We start from the raw sequence: 17,945 nt of genomic DNA on the forward strand, positions 1-17,945 counted from the left end.
ATGTATGTCACATCCAAACTCTAAAGCATGAAATCCCCTGAGAAAATAACATAATTCAAGTGCCATCTGTTCCTTTTTGCTGTATGTGCTGTCTTGCAAAGGAGCAGTAAGAAAAAAAAGTTGGTTATGGAGTTACTATTTAAAATAATTGAATCCTTGAGATGCTCAGTTTATGTACTGTTTTGGTTGGAAGGTAATTTATGTAATTTACTGGAAAACAGAAAGTCATAAAGATTGGATCACAATAATCAGAGAGATGCCTTTCCACCAAGATCTAATCAACAGCCTGATAAGCTTTAATGTGCTTCCAGTCTAGTAGACTCAAAGACTCATCAGTTGTTCTTTGTGAAATTATGGAAATCAGTTACCTCTTGATATTACAGTGTCATCTCTCTCTCCAGTTATATGTTAAATTAAAAACAGAATGTAATTCAATCTGCAGTTTTTGATTCTTTGAGGTGCTGTTGCATTTCTGTAAATACTACAGTAAGTCATGCTGGCTTAAGCACAGTGAAAGTGGCTTACTGTTGACAAAGTTGATTTTAGTAGTAAGTTTCGTAAAGCACCAGTGTAGCATTAGCATTTTTATATAATGCACAGTCTCATTATCTTTTAGGTAGAGTGTGCCAAGTGCATTTGCAGGTGGCTACTCACAGTTCATAGGTTGGTACTAGGCTATCGACACTAAGGCCTATACGAGCCTAGCCATAACAATTCCCTGGATATTTCTTCCCACAATATTTACTTCCCTGGACCCCTGTCTAGCAGGTCGACTGACGTGATCCCCAGGGTGAATTTCCTATCTCCCATCCAATCGTCAAGGTTCCTTTTGAAAAGGGCCAAGGAGGCGCTCTGCTTGACATGTATGGGCAGTCTATTCCAGAGTATGGGGGAGTCTGTGGGTCAGGAACCTATCCCTCCAGCATGTTTTGTTCATTGTGATGACAAGGTTTAGATCCCTGGAGCGTGTGGCTCTGAGGGATTGGGATTTCTTTAAGTGGAGCATGTCCAACAGCTCAGGGTTTGACATGGCCTTGTATGTTAAGCAAAGATCACCTCTGAGTAGAAGGTATGCCATAGAGTATAGCTGGAGTTTTTTAGACAGTCATCATAGGGCATCTGCTTTAGACCTGTGATTCTTTTAGTGAGGTATTTCTGCAGCCTTTCCAGCTGTTGCAGATGTCTTGTGAGGTACATACCAAATGGGGCGCTGTACTCTATAATGGGTCTAATGAGAGATGAGTACAGTGGGACAATTACCTCTTTTTTCTGGAAGAAAAGCCCTTAGTAATGAGGTGTGCCACATAGAAGGATTTCCTGACTGTTGTGGCAATGGGGTTGCATGTCATGTCACACTTGGCAGCTTCAGCTTCTCTACATTGTCCTAAGTAGCCCTGCAGCTGCTCTAGTTCACCGTAAGTAGTCCTGCCGCGGCTCTACATTGTCCTAAGTAGCTGGTAGTTGGTCTGCATTACTCATACTATACATTTACTTAGTGACTTTGCAATGTCCATTGTCACAGTTGCAATTTAACCTCAATTGCTTTTATTTAAGTTATTTAGTTAGGCATTGTGCCCTTTCCATCTAATCCTAATTTACCTCACTTATCGCACAGTAACTCTGTGTTAAGCAGTGTACCCCTCCGTAAGAAAGTCCACATACTGTAGTTACATTCCTCCACAATATACATGGATAACTTATCTTATTTAGCGATAGTTCTGTGTAATTTAAATTGGTTCCCTGAATCTGTGAAATAAACTGGAAGTTCATCTTGTTTGTTGACCTTCTGCCGCCAGCCTCATAGCTCTTGGTATCCTCAGGCAATGTACTATCTACCTAATGCAAGCATATAATGAACTCTTAACTCAGATACGCCTATTTGTGAGAGATGCAAGTATTTAAGAAATATGTAGGCCTCACTGTCATGAAGAGACATGGGCTATGAATAACACATTTTCTCCACACTGTACACCAACCCACATAATAATGTGTTACTCTGAGTTGTAAGAAATCCTTGCTAAAACCTCCTAGATTCATGAAGACTAGGTGAAAATCACCACATCACCTTCTGGCATACATTTAACAGACTCACTAAAAGTTAAGTCAACTTACAGGTTCACATGTAGTTACTAGTCATGTGGCCCAAATGACAGCTGAGAAGCTAAGCCCAGTTACCCAGTAGCTAAGTGACTTGCAAAAGGTTACACAGTAAGCAAATGAGTTGAGGGAATCAAACCTTGTATCACAGAAAGCACTTTCTTAACAGATCATAGCTTTAATCCTCTGTGCTAACTGATGGACAAATCCAATAAACTGAACAACACTACAGGTAAAAATGTTTTAGTGATCAATAGTGACTGTATAGTCAGGTACACTGATTCGTCACTCACCGGGCTGGACAAAGGCACAGTGATGGTGAGGTGTGTTTTAGGTGCCAGGAACTCTAATATTTCTAGGGCCCTTAAGGCTGTTTTAACTAGCAGATATAACTATCCATATGAGGGAGTGGATAACCTGGGAAGTAAAATCTTGACAGGTATGCAAAGAGTCATGTCAGAACTCTACATGCATAGGTTCATAGTTAAGTAATAGGTCGCCAGTCTGCAGACCATTATGAACCTAGCCAAAAGTCATATTCAAAAGTTCCCTCCAACTTCAAAGAGTGCAAGACCAGATGGACTGGGGCAGAATTTGAAGCCACCCTTTCAAGTTATCTTGGTTTAACTTGAAGGTAGCATTGGTGCTACTCTGCTTCACATGTAGTGGACTTATGTATTGGAGTTAAGGGATACATTGGGATATGAGTCTATCACGCCAACATGTCTTATTTATATGTCAATGAAGGTTTAGTTCCTTTAACAAGGTATTTGAGGTACCAGTTGTTCTGCAAAGGCATAGTAGACCAATGAGGGTTGGATCTCTCATGGCTTGAAAGGCTGAACACAGATCTCCATGGAGGAATCTATAAGAGATTGAATACAATGAGATTTTTGAGGCCACGGATCATTTTAGTTATGACTCTCTGAGGTGTGTCAAGTGATACGTTTAGAGAAATAGATTCCAAAAGGTGTATGGTATTCAATAATGGGTCTGATGAGATATGAGTAAAGGAGAATTAATACTTCTCTGGATTTAGAGGAGATGCCTTGGGCAAATAGATAACCAAATAGAATGATTTTTGAACTAGTCTGGAGATGTGATGGTCAAACAGTAAGGCATTATCAAAAAGACTCCCCAGTTCCTTTTTGACAGGGTCTGATTGCAGGGGTGTGACACTCTACAGTATATAAAATGCTTTGTTTGCCATAAATATAGGCAAGACTCTGGTCATGAATGAAATGTTTCCTTCTCTGACTCCAAGAATGATACCTAGGTACAAAGAAAAGAAAGTAGATTCAACAGTTGGCTAAATAGTTTCTGTCATTCCAGGGCAATCTAGTATGAGTCAGAGTTTGACTGACTGCAAAGGACATCTTTTATTTCTGCATGGGACACTACCAGTAAGCAGCCAAGCCCCATTCTCTCAAGTGCAGGAAGTCATTTCCACTGGGTCAGCTCCTGAGCACCTGCAACAATCCATTTCTCCTAGGAGAGGAAAGCAGACTATGCCTATTCACTCCTCTCTCTCCCTGTCTGGCTCCTACAGTGCCAGGGTCGCTGTTCAAACCATGGTTACATGGGTTAGAGTAGGGGCTCCATCCCTTTGTACCACAGACTTAGGCCTTAGATTGTTTTAGTTGTGTAGAACTTCCTGCAAAGAGTCAGTTTGGTTCTGACTTCATTAATTAGGATTGTCAGCAGTGAGAGGAAGAAAAGTTGAACCTTTATATTTTCCTGACTTTAAAATATTTTATTTTGCCTTCAGAATATTTTTAAATATTTAGTATGGCTAAGATTATTTTCTCTTCATTAGCACTTCTAAGAAGAAATTGATAATTTAAACAATGCACCTTGACATTGTTTTGAAGGGTGCGACAAATTTTCTTAACACTAACATTTTGTCTTAATAGAATAACAACCTTACAATGATGGAACTTGGCTGTTGAAAGAAGGAACCTGAAGGTGAATGCAAAGATCCATGTGCTGTCTCTCCATTGAAGTAAATCGCATGTGCTGTCTCTCCACTGAAGTAAGTCGAGAGTTGCAGTTATCAATCTTGTAAGGAAAGAAGTAAAACCTAAACTGTTTGTCTTCTTTTAATCTGTTCATTCATTTATTTCTCCCTGCATCTAACTCTTGTGGCTCCTTTTGTGCAAAATATCATAGAATAGTATGATTTCTCCTGTGCATCTATGTATCTCTTCTAACTCAGTTCATAACTATGGAAATTAAATGTTTTAGATTTTATGTAACTATGGAGATTTTCTCCCTGGGCGTCTGCTGAAAAGGGGCATTTTTTGTCCCGGTTAGACATTTCCAAGTAAAAAAATGTCAAATAAATAAATAAGTAAGTAAGTAATTAAATAAATATTACTTCTGCAAGACCTGTTTTTGTCATCCAGTTTTTAAATTAATAATTGAGTTAGCTTAATGTGAAACTCAACATGGAGTTAAGTTTATTGGGCCCTAATATCAACGTTATAAAGTATTGCTTCAATTTCTGTTAATTGTGATTAATAATGAGTAAAAATGAACTCAACTGATTCATGCTATTGGTTTGATTACATTTTTATTGTGTTAAATGCTGACGTGAGGTCTTGAATGAACTACAGTATAATATCCGATTCATTTTTTAGAAATGTCACCTTGCTGTGTTTGCAGTGTTATCTTCTAAAAGTCAGTTTAAGGTTCGTCTGATTCAGCTTAAGCATTCTTTTGAAGCATGTCAGATCTGTTTTATGTGTCAATCCTCTGTGGCTTTGCTGTGAATTCATCATCATCTTAATATTTGGACATATATAGGTGTAGATCAGGTTTACTATCATAATTACAAAAATAAAAAAAAAGTGTACTTATTAGCGAAGTGTTTTGCCAAAAGTATACAATTCTGAACGTTCCCAATGTCGGAAAACCGCTGTTAATATCGAAAATGTCATTCACAACATTTTCAACACTTAACAGCAATCCCACCCTTCCCTTAACTCCCTAACTAGCTAGCCTAAAATCATGTTTATGCAGGGGGACAAGCCTCCCTGCACCCCCCACACCCCCTAACTTAATATTCCAACTCTGAGATCACACTACAGTGAGGAAAGGGATGTATTTCCCTAACCGCACTGTACCGCGATCCCTTTACATGAGCGAACGTTATAATTGCAAATGCACAGTCCATTCGCAATTATACCGTTCGCTCACATAACCTGCCGAAATATGAAGTATTTGAACATCTGTTGTTCGAATACTTCATAGCCGAGCAATTGCACGGCAAAATTGGATGTAGGTATAGATCATCATGTTCAGACTGAAACAGTTGACAAATCACAAAACCATTGATCCTGTAAACAAAGGCTGAAGAAGTTCAGTGTGTTGGTCAGAGTTTTAAAGTAATTTTCAGCTTGTAGATGATCCTGACCTATTTGAGACACCTACATAATTTGGATCTCTGCTATTTCCCTGTCACGGTATATGTCTGTGACACTTCCGTACTTCGTGACCTTGTAGGGAGCCCAGCAGGAAGTTAAAGAATTTCCAGAAGAAGGTTTGCTTCTTCTCCTGTCTTTAAATAATTTTTCTCCTTCTCTGTTTGATAAGATCATCATGACTGAGAGGACTGGCCATCCTTCATTCAAACTGACAGGTTAGGTTGTTCTGAAATTCACCTCTTAAAAATATTTTCATCAACATCAACTATGCCTGCAGAATTTTTGAGCTGCAGTTCCTTATCTGTTGGATAGTCAGTCTGTCTTTTACAAGGATTGGTTGACCATTAGGATTAACCCACATTTTGTCCCAAAAGCAGTCCCACATATTTTGCCCCAAAAGCAGTGCCAAAGCTTTCATTGAAGCAGTCCACTCATCTTCTTTCTTTCATTTGTAGGGACAGAAACATTGCAAAAGGGCTGCTTTTAAGTTGGACATGCAACTCGCACTTATGTAGATGGAACACCATGATGCTTTGCTGGGTATAGCAGCAGCTGCAGTAGCACAACAGTATATGTTTGTAGCTGCAACTGCAGCCAGTGCAGACAGTGTCACACATGGCTGTGTACACCAATGGATATGGTAATGGCAGTGACTTATATAGCACCACCTGACAGACCAGCAGATAATTGCTTCTGAGCCCAGAAAGATGTACTACTGAGCATAGTCAAGGTGTGTTACCCCTGAGCAGAACTGAGAGTCATGTGCATCATGCCCATTCCTGTGGAATAAATGTATACATAGCACTGGCCATCGTAGATACAGGGACCTTTCACTGACCTACAGAGGACACGTTAGGTATCTTGCAGGCCTTTGCCTTGCAGATAATTAACCCATTCCCCTGCATCATGTTACTATATGTAGAGGAGCATATCTGATTCCCTAGGAAAGCAGAGGAAAGAAAATATGCTATGTATGCATTCTATAAGACTGCATAATTCCCTGAAGTCATGGGAACCACAGATTCGACCTTTAACACTTTTAAGGTTGTTGCTGGTCCTGAGAGGCAGAGATATGCAAATAAGAAGGTCTTCCACTTCCCAAACTGTCAGAGAGTTTGTAATGTCATGGGCATTATTTACAATAGTCCAGCAATTCTGGCAAGGTTAGTGGGCACACACACACATAGTAAACAGATGGCCATAGGCACAGGTAGCTTACATGCTAGGACATGTGAACTATAACGCTGTATGGTGATGGTTTGTGTGCTCTTGAATCATGAATGGTGACACCCATTCACAACCCACAGACAGTGACAGGCACTGGCAGACAGGTGGCACTCCTGTCCCTCATGGATAGGGGCAATGTGTAAATGTCATAAACATATGTCGTAAACATATTCTTGTTTGTCGTATCTGTGGGTTATTCATATGCAGAATGTAAGAGCTAAAACCTTCCATGGGAATATAAAGATAGGCTTCTGAAGATTCTCAGAGATCAATACAAGTAAGTACCTATGAACCTAGCAACCTATTCCATGCAACATGGACTACTTGGAAACAAGGAATATTGTGGAACAAGTCTTTGGACTGCCAAAGGGCATGTGTCATGTTGCAGCCTGGAAGTACATAGCAAAATGTTTGTAGCGTGCACCGTGCTACACAGCATAACCCTGCATAAACAGACATTGCATGCCAAAAATACTTTGCCAAGTCAGGCCACAAGTGATGCAGCAGTAGTAACAGAGCAGGGAAGAGATGCAAGGGAAGACAGTGGGGGAGCAAGGCCAAGGCAACAAATGTTGCAGCATATTGCAACTGGCAGAACAGTGACATGTGGTAAACAGTTGTGGGCTATGACATAGACAATACAAAATAATGTGATGTATGCTGTAGTAGAATGTGCAGGGCAGTGCTTGGTCTGGCCATCTTGGGCATCATTTGTCAAACCCACAGAGGATAGGGACACAGTCATTATCACTTGCACAAGTGAGGGAACACATTAACAGTTAAGTGCAACACTACAGTATTGGGGTGCATTCACGAGAGATGAATGTGAAAACTGGAGATTGTTGAATGTAAGTGATCATGTCCTCAGGTGACAGATTTTGGATGGATGTCTTTACAGGACTGCTAGAAGCATGTAGAGTGCAGGCTGTTTATGTTAGGGATGGATTAATCCCCAGGCAGGGATTGGGTCAAACTGTGGAACATTCAGGAAAATGTTGGTGACATTCCAGGAGTGGAACCTGAGGAATGCCTCTGACCAAGACTGGGCTGACATAGTCATTTGCATGTATCCCATGGGCCTCCACTGCAGGATGTTTAATGTTTTACACAGAGAAGACTCTCTTGGCAGGGTCTTTTTGCAGTTTTTTATTCAATCCCTCTGTTAAGAGTTTTCTTTAAAAGCATGGTGCATTTGAGATCTCTAAAAAGACAGATGTTTTCCAAAAATGCCTTAAACAAACATGCCATGGATCAACCCCCGAACCCCCATGTGAGGGATACCCCTACCTCCTGAACTTATATATCTATCTATATATATATAATATATATAATATATATATATAATATATATATATATATATATATATACATATATATATGTATATATATATATATATATATATATATATATATATATATATATATATATATATATATATATATATATATATGTATATATATATATATATATATATATATATGTGTATATATATATATATATATATATATATATATACATACTAATTCTGGGGTACAGTGGAAAAAACGGCAAACTCCATTGTTGCCGAATGTATTTTTTGAAAACTTACTTTAGTCATTTTACATTCACCAAAGCTACCTTTGGTATACTGATGTGCTCCCTTGCTTTAATGGCACTAAAAGTTTATGCTGGAAACGTTAACTTTTTACCTCCTTTTCACCAGCAGATTCTGCAAACTTGAAATACCTTTCCTGAAAATTACTTTTCAATCATGTCAAAGAGACAAATTTCTGAATTGTAAGCATTAATATGTAAACTTGATTACACATTTTTCCAGAATGACAGGATGTCCCTGAAGACCAACTTTTCTTTTATGCCACAAGGAGTGATTCGTTTACTGCAGTTGCCAGTGTTCTATCCAGGCAAAGAACACCAGATGTTCTTCGTGTTTCACTGCTGCAGTCATCACCTGTGGGTTATCCCTGCTGTACTAGCCCTTGGCCAGAGTCAGTGTTTTTCTGTGTCAGCTGCTGTCTCTTGCTGGCTGACGTCAGGTCATCAGTGCTATAAAGGAAGGCAGCCGACATCTTTACATCAGTCTTTCTTGCTGTGGAGCCCATAGCAGAAGCAGTTCACAAGTGTGCTGATTGGTCGTTACTAGAGTTCGAATTTCAGCTGAAAACGTCTAAAGCTAAGTACCCATTGGGGATCCCTTTTTCTTGCACTAACCGATGTCCGAAAAAGTTAACAATTGTCTCACCTGTGGAAAGCAAGTACCACACCGAAACTTCCATTCTTACTGCATCACTTGTTTAGGCCCAGACCATGACGTCCCCCATTGCCGGTTGTGTGCCCTCTTTAATGCGAGAACCAATTGTTATAGAGCTCTTTTTGTAGCCAGGTATTTTTGTCTTCCGTATTTGTTCTCAGAAATGGTGTCCATGAGCCAACAACCCATAGACTTTCCAAAAAAGTAAGGATAAAGAGAGACAGACCACACAAGGCCAAGCCTTCCGATGACTCCACCGCTAAACAGGTCACCAGTTCTTTGTAATTCAGTGAGGTGCCTTCACAACCCCTGAGGCCCGATTCGATACCTTCGCAGGCCTCTACTGAGACCCTTTTGGAGTCTGGTATGCCGCATAAATCTTCTTCCTTTTCTGTGGCTTTGGTCATCTCTGCCTCGGTTGGGTCCAGAGCCGCGACACAGGCACCAGCTTCCGAGGAGGTGTTTCACACTACCGAATCTAGACTAAAACTGACGTCTTTTGCTCCAACTACCATTTCTCTCAGACCGATGGATACTCTTAGGGTTAGAGACAGGGCCACTCCTAAGAAAATTTCCTCCAGCCACCATTTTACCCCTCCTCCACCACCCCAAGCTCAAATGTTTAAAATGGCAGAGGATCTTATCATCCTTATCAGGGGTAGTCAGGCCGCACCTTCTAAAAGGAAAAGAGACCCTTCCCCAGAAATACTAACAGAACAGGATTCTGAGGAATCTGATTATTCAGATTTTGAAGAGGAACAACAACCTCTTACTGCTTATGAGGATTCAGATGCAGAGGAATCCATTCCTTCTGTCTCCACACCAGAAGATCTTTCCTTTGGGGAAACCCTTCACACCCTCGTGGAACATTTCCACTGGGAATCCCAGGACTTCCCTCAGTCTAAGAAAAGACTAAGAGAGTTTCTAGACCTGCTCCAGCACAGACCCTTGGCCATCCCCTTGTCTTAGAGGTGGTTGATGATGTCTTCCATGAATCCAACTTAACTCCTGATGCCCTCCCGCCTGCTCCCAGAAAACCTAACAGGTACTACAGAGTACCAGACTCTCACAAATACCTGTACAGAAATCCTGCTGCAGACCCGGAGGTTATTACACAGGGACCCAAAGAAGCTAAGGCTAGAACTCTCCTTCTGACAAGGACTCCAGAGCTCTGGACAGATGGGGTAAAAAAGTATACACCTCTGCAACCTTAGCTATCAGTGCACTCAACTGTCAGATCCACATGTTAAAATATCAACAACACACTTTGGAACTATTAAAATAAAAGATTTCCACCTTTTCTGACTATGTCAATTTGAAAGAGCTAGCAGATTTACTGCACTGTACTTGTCAAGTGGCAAAAACACTCTTTACACTGCGGATATTATGTCCTAGAAGTCTCAAGCAGGGCAGCAGTGTCAGGATCTGTCAGGATCTGTCATTAGAAGACATGGATGGTTGAAGGAACAACCTCTCCCTGATCATGTCAAATCTAAATTACTTGATGCACCATTGGATAAGGACCGCTTGTTTGGAGAAAAAGCAGAAGAGGTGCTTAAAAAGATGGAAGAGAAAGCAAAATTTATACAAACAGTAAAATATTTTCTTCAGGTACAACCTCCTAGGTTCAGCAGGAATTTTCCTTCTAAACATTGGTCCTTTCCCACACATAGCAGACAGGGGCAAGGAAAGCCCCGTAGGGACAGACAACCAAGACTCCTTTCCCAGGGACAGCACAGAACCAAACAGTGGACTGTTTCTGCAACAAAGGAAGGGAGTTCTAAGCCATCCCAGTGTGGCAAAAACTCCCAGTGACTCCCTCTCCCCCCTCTGTCCTCTTTTCACTCACCAAAAACTAGGAGGATGGCTCTCCCTCTGCAAAGAGAAGTGGCTTTCTGTAACAAAGGACTAACGGATCTTAAAGATCATTTCTCAGGGATAGCAATTCTCCTTCTACGAACTCCCAATTCCAAGAGGTACCCAGACCTACCTCTGGGCAGAGGCATTGAAACAAGTCCAAACTCTCATTTTTATTTTATTATTTATTTTATTTTATTTTACATTTGTTGACTGGGCTAGTCTAACTGGATACATGTCCATTTTCAGTAGAGGCCCAGGGAGATACGTTCCAAGACAGAACAATGAAAAACAACAACATAACAAATAGGTAAACAAAAAATCATATTTACAACGTATATTACAGGTTAACACAGTAATTTCATCAGTGCTAAGTGCAGGCATAATATAGCATACTGGTACACTATGTGGTGTTCTAGAGGGAGATAGTATTGTGGTCAATAAGGAAGGAATGATAGTTTATGAGTAGAAAGGGTAGGTAGAGCAAAGTATGAAGAGACACATAACTGGTCAGGGTTAGTACAGGGGCATAAGCATTGTGTTCTGAGGAACACTTTCATTTTGTTTTTGAAGAGTGATAGCGAGGGAAGTGAGGAAAGTTCATTAGGGAAGATATTCCAGGCTTTTCCAACAGTATTAGAGAAGAGGGAGTCACCAGCCTTGTTGCTTGGTTTAGAGATAAGTACTAGAAGTTTGTGAGAAGACCTTAATGATTTCAGATTTTTGTAGGGGGTGATGAGTGTGGATAGAATAGGAGTTTTGGAAGGTTTGTAAAGAGTGTTGTGGGCTATAGATAGTTGATGGAATTTAATCATGTTTTGTAGTTCCAGCCATCCCAGCTGCTTTAAATTAATGCAATGGTGGGTTCTAAATGGGTTGCCTGTAGCAAATCTGGCAATGTTATTGTAGGTCATTTCCAGTTTGTTAAGGTTATTTTTAGATAGCTTAGTAAAAAGGAGGGTTTTGACAAAGAGGAGGTCCTTGAGGAGATTTTCTTTGCACTCTGCCTGAATGAGGCAGCTGTCCAAGTAAGGGTAAATTTGTATATTTTTCTGTCTGCAAAACGCTCATATCCCAAGGCGCAGTAGAACCTCTCCCCTCAGATCAAGCAGGCAAAAGATTTTATTCCAGACTATTCCTTGTTCCCAGAAAAGAGGGCACTTGGTGCCCCATCCTGGATCTTTCCATTCTGAACACCTTCCTGGTGGTCCCCAAATTCAAAATGCTAACTTTGCAGCAACTGCTGTCTATGCTGACAAGTCTAGTTACCCTAGATCTAAAAGATTCCTACCTCCACATCCCTATAAGGGAATCCTGCAGGAAATTCCTTCACTTCAGAGCAGGCTCACAACACTTTCAGTTCTCTACACTACCCTTTGGCTTATCTACTGCTCCCAGGGTATTCATCAAATGCTTAGCCCTGGCCATAGCCTTTTGCAGACAGAAAAATATACAAATTTACCCTTAGTTGGACAACTGCCTCATTCAGGCAGAGTGCAAAGAAAAGCTCCTCAAGGATCTCCTCTTTGTCAAAACCCTCCTAACATCCTTAGGGTACACCATCAATGAGAAGAAATCAAAGCAAACTCCCTCCAGGGAGATCATTTTCATGGGAGCTCTGCTGGCTACAGCATCCCAAATGGTCATCCTGTCCCCAGAGAAACAGAGCTTCCTGCCTTTCTATTTTACACAGCTGGATTCCAAAAGTCACCTCACTGTGAGGAGGTTCCTGCAAGCCTTGGGGTACATGGTATCCTGCATCCTTCTAATTCCTCTGACCAGGCTTCACATAAGAAAACTTCAACGGTACCTAAAGAACCTTTGGTGTCAGCACTCTCAGCCTGTAGAGACCACTCTACCTCTGATCCCCTGAATAAGGGCCAAGTTTCTCTGATGTGCAGGGGTCAGTGGCCAGAACAAGGGTCTTGACTTCACCCTCCACCCAACCGGGCAAACGATTACCACCGATGCCTCAGACATAGATTGGGGCACTCACCTAGAAGGCAGGTGCACCCATGGTCTTTGGGATGCCCAGCACCTTCCCTTACACATCAACCAGAAGGAAATTATGGCAGTACAAAAGGCTCTGACATCCTTCAAACCCCATCTTAAGCCAGGGGTTCTCCTTATCAAAACAGACAACACCACAGTAATGTGGTACATCAACAAACAGGGAGGGACTTGATCTTACCCTCTCTGCAGGCTAGCCATGAACTTGTGGCTGACAGCCTCTTCCATGGGACTACATCTGATAGCACAGTACCTACCAGGGATCAACATCACCCTGGCAGACCACTTAAACAGAAACCTTCTGGACCCCCACTAATGGCAGCTCCACAGAAAAGTCTTTTTGCAAATCACTCAGGCATGGGGGGAGGGGGACTCCGGAGGTGGATCTCTTTGCTTCGCATCCCAGCCATTAGCTCAAAAAATTCTGTACCAGGGAGTACCACCTAGCCTGGAAGATGGGTGCCTTGACCCTCCCCTGGAACACCCTTTTTGTGTACACATTTCCTCTTCTTCCTCTTATCCCCAAGGTTCTGATCAAAGTAAGAGAGGAGAGGCAAAGGCCATCCTCATTGCTCCAGATTGACCCAGGCAACATCGGTACCCCTTACTGCGCAGCCTGATCTTACAGCCTTCCAGGCAGCTTCCCCTGATCTCAGACCTCTTAACTCGGGGGGGGGGTGCACCCAGACCTGCAGGCTCTCAAACTATCAGTATAGCTTATATGCTAAAGGCAAACAAGGAGTCCCTGTTAAGCAAACAGGTCCTAGACATCATCACAGAGGCCAGAAGTTCCAGCACCAGAAAATCCTGTGCAGGAAAATGGAAACGATTCTGGTCCTGGAGCCAGTCCAGAGGGATCATTACCTCACAACCTTCCATCCCTCTTATCCTGGACTACCTAGTGGAGCTACTTAATAGTGGCCTCTCCTTCTCATCTATTAAAATCCACGCCTCAGCCATTTTAGCTCATTTTGATACAGGACAGCCCCTGTTTTCCCATCCTTTGATTAAGCAATTCCTCAGAGGGGCTTCTAATATCAGACCTCCCAGAAGGCCACCCACTCCAGCCTGGAACCTGAATTTTGTTTTGAAATACGTACTTTGCCTCCCTTCAAACGCGACTGCTTTTCGCCTAGCTATCCCTTCAGCCAGAAGGGTTTCAGAGCTACAGGCGCTGATGGCCATTTAGCCCTTCATCATCTTCCATGCAGACAGGCTCTCCCTGAGGACCATTCCCTCCTTTATGCCCAAGGTGGTATCTGATGCAGCTCTCAACCAGGCCATACATCTACCCACCTTCTTTCCTAACCCTCAAAACAAGGGGGAAAAATTATGCACTCACTTGATGTACACAGACAGCTCAGGTCCTATCTGGATCATACTAAACCCTTCAGGAAAATGGTCTAACTTCTTGTCAGCTTTGCCCCATGGGCGCAGGGGAAGTCCATTTCCAAACAGACCATTTCCAAATGGATATCACACTGCATCCATTTCTGCTACAGTTTGCATGGGACCCCCCCCCCCCAGGTCTATTTGAACCCATTCCACTAGGGCAGCCTCCACTTTCACAGCATTACTTGGAGAAGTTCCCACCAAGGACATCCTGGAAGCCAGCACCTGGAATTCTGTCTATACCTTTATCAAGCATTACCACCTACCTCTATTTTCTAAGGCTAGGGCAGGGTTTGTCTCTGCAGTTCTGCAGGGCATGCTGACCCATTCCTAGGTCTCTTACTAAGCCTATCACCCCTCTTCTCAGCTTTGGGAATCCTCCCACAGGTGATGACTGCAACAGTGAAACACTTAGAGCATAGTACAGTTGTGTACACTTACCATAAATGTAGATGTTCGACTGTATTCACTGTTGCAGTCCTGGTTTCCTACCCTCTTTCCCCCTTATATCTTCTTTCTTTAGGGAGACATAAGTTTCTAACAGTGGCTTTTAGCCACCAGGACCACTTCACCTTGTTTACTTGGGCCTCTAACTGGTTAGGGCAAAATAAACTGATGTAATGAAGTTGGCTGCCTTCCATTATACCACTGATGACCTGACGTCAGCCAACAAGCAACAGCAGCTGGCACAGAAAAACATTGACTCTGGTATTTGGGCCGGCCGAGGGTTACTACAGCAGGGATAACGCATAGGTGATGACTGCAACAGTGAATACATTCGAACATCTACATTTATAGTAAGTGTACACAACTGTACTTTACATCCCTTAGAATTTCATAGAAAGCTGAGGTATTATACTATGATGACTCACCCTTTCAGAAAAAATGAAATAAATCAAATTTTGTGTCTTTTAGAGAAGGAAGATAAATTCTGCTTAGAAAATTGGCTACTTACACAATAAATGCTGACTGGACACTCAGCATTCTAAAACAGGGATGTAACGTACAAGGAAAGTGTGGAAAAATGTGTGCCTGTTCACAGCTTGTATTGTCTTATTAAAAAAGGGGAGAACTGAGCAGAAAATGTAAGTAGAAGAGAGAAGCTGTGTTTTGCATGTTTTATTCATGTTGGCTCTGCTTTACTCATTTTTTATAGTAGATACTAGTGTGCAGAAAGTCAGCACTCCTAGAAGTGAGTGCAGCAACAGCAGTTACCAGTACCAACCGTTGTGAGGCAGATGAACACAACGACTCCACAACTGCTGTGAAGTTTGCATGCCAGTCTATTTCACAGCAGCCAAACTGTTGCTGATTTATATATTAATTCATTCATTTATCAAAGTCAAACATCTGAGATGTACTCAGTCAATAAAGTGGCTACATCTGTGTGTGTGTGTGTGTGTGTGTGTGTGTGTGTGTGTGTGTGTGTGTGTGTGTGTGTGTGTGTGTGTGTGTGTGTGAGTGCACATATGCTGGAGAGAAGTTGTAATGGCTTGCAATGTATGCAGCTGACAACAACAAACTAAAGTGTATTGCTGTGGCTATTTATGTATTTATTCATTCACTTATTTGATTGCTGTCAAACATCTGAGGTGCATGCAGTCAAAGGGGGCAGCATTTGGTGGGCACGTGTGTGTGTGTGTGTATTTGTGTTTGTTTCTGTGTATATGTTTGTTAGTCTGTGTGTTTCTGTTCCTGCATCTGTGTGCCTTTGCCTTTGCATCTTTGTGTATGTGCACGTGTATGTGTGTGTGTGTGTGTGTGTGTGTGTGTGTGTGTGTGTGTGTGTGTGTGTGTGTGTGTGTGTGTTTATATCTTGATAAATATTTTTTCATCATTTGGAAGTAAAATACTTTCCTTAAACAGTTACATATTCTACATAAACTTAGTTGGAGGAACTGTTTTACAGAGACTGCCAATGCTCTGGAATAGACTTCCCATACATGTCAAGCAGAGCACCTCACTAGCCCTCTTCAAGAGAAATCTTGATGAGTGGATGGGAAATAGAAAGTTCACTCCGGGGATCACTCCAGTGGCTCTACTTGATAGAGGCAGTGGGAACTAAACAACAGGTGGCACAATGGCAGGGCACTTCTTTGGGCTAGGCTTGTAAAGGCCCCAGGGCCATTAGCCTAGTACACACATATGAACCTAAAAGTATTATATATGTAAAATGTGTGTATGTATTAAGCCTTCAAGGGAGTTATATATTTTATAAAATTTGGATTTTTTTATCACATTATGTTACCCTGTGCAAAAGGCCCTTAAAGTCAATATAATAAATATGGCTCAGCATATCAGTAAGATTGTGAGGAGGCATTCTTCACTGGGTGCGTGTTATCTCATTCACTCCCCTCTGCCTCTCAACTGAGTGTTACTGCTCTTTCCATCCAACAGCTGTAGGGCAATTATCTTGTTATTTATTTTTTTTATTTATTTGCAGTTTGTTAACCGGGATAGTCCACTGGCCCAGAGTGAGCCCTTTTTCAATGAAGGCCCAGGGAGAAAAGCTCAGTGTGACTACATATACAAAGCTACAGACAAAAACAATTACAAAACAATTTTTAAAACAATACAATGTGCAATTGCTTACAAAATTTACAGAGTATTATGACTGTAAAAAACATTGGAGTTAATACAAACAATGTTGTTTCAGATAAAAACAATGGTTTGTATAGGTTGTCAGAGTTATAGGAAAAAAGAAATAGGAGATAAAAGAGTTGGGAGAAAGTGAGAAAGGGTAGGGTGAGTTAGAGTGAGGAGGAGAGTAAGAGGAGGAATACAAGATGAAGGAGGAGTGGAAACTAGAAGGTGTGGTGTATAGATTAGGAGAGGTGTGAGCAGGAGCATTCCCATTTGGAAGAGAGGTAAGAGTGAAGCAAGCTTTTGAAGGTAAAGGGGGATTGTGTAGTTGTTAATTAAGATTATTTCATATTTCTGCTTTTTATGTGTCTTTCAGATTATGCTTACTCAGGGTAAGCATTTGAAATGTCAGGACCTGCTAGAGTGAGTCCAAAAACCTGGAGACTGAATGGCCAAAAAATTGGACTTGGGTATACTAGGTATAGAAGTTTTAAGGAGAAGACCAATATTTCACATTCACTCTTCTTCGGATCTTTGGTCTTTTTTTTCGGCTTTATGGCACTCAGCATTTCAAATACTGATGTTTCAGTAGGGAGCCCTTACTCAGTGTGTAGGAGATTAACCTCAGTGTGCAGGGACTGAGGGTACCTTTTTAGCTTGGTGTGTAACAGATCAATATGTCCTACGTCCAGATACGAGAGTTTAAGGAAATTCTGAAATAACCTAAACTGAATTTCACTGCACATCCCTTCTCAGAATAACTGGTATGAGTCTGTGGGCCAGATTCATGAAGGCTTGCACGGAGTCTAAGACTAGAGTAAGACTCTATGCAGCCAACATGTCTGCCGAGCGATGCAAATGAGGTAAATTTGCGATCCAGGAAACCCTAACCTGTCCGAGTAAGAGTAGTGTTATTTGCAGAAATGTACTCAGTTGTCAACTGAGTACCGTTCTGCAAATAGCAAAACGGAGCCATGACAGCTCCAAATAAAGGATGCATCCAGTTGAGGAACCATGCCAATGGCCAAATATACGGCCATTGGCATTTTTTTCCATTGCAAAATAAAAAAAAAATATTTTTTTACCACAATCTCTGATGTTTAAG

General features: G+C 41.6%; 1 protein-coding gene across 7 annotated transcripts in view; it reads left to right on the top strand.

Annotated features, from left to right (window-relative positions):
- The window catches only part of LOC122793060 (synuclein alpha interacting protein), a 2,145,219-nt gene that overhangs the window by 456,520 nt on the left and 1,670,754 nt on the right, over window positions 1–17,945 (top strand). For all 7 annotated transcript variants that reach the window (XM_044060745.1, XM_044060746.1, XM_044060744.1 and 4 more), the window contains one exon: window positions 4,011–4,129. The gene's annotated coding sequence lies outside the window, so the exon portion shown is untranslated. The remainder of the gene's footprint in view (window positions 1–4,010; window positions 4,130–17,945) is intronic.

The sequence above is a fragment of the Protopterus annectens genome, chromosome 2.part0 (genome assembly GCF_019279795.1).
Source record: "Protopterus annectens isolate FY-2018-M chromosome 2.part0, PAN1.0, whole genome shotgun sequence".
NCBI lineage: Eukaryota > Metazoa > Chordata > Ceratodontiformes > Protopteridae > Protopterus > Protopterus annectens.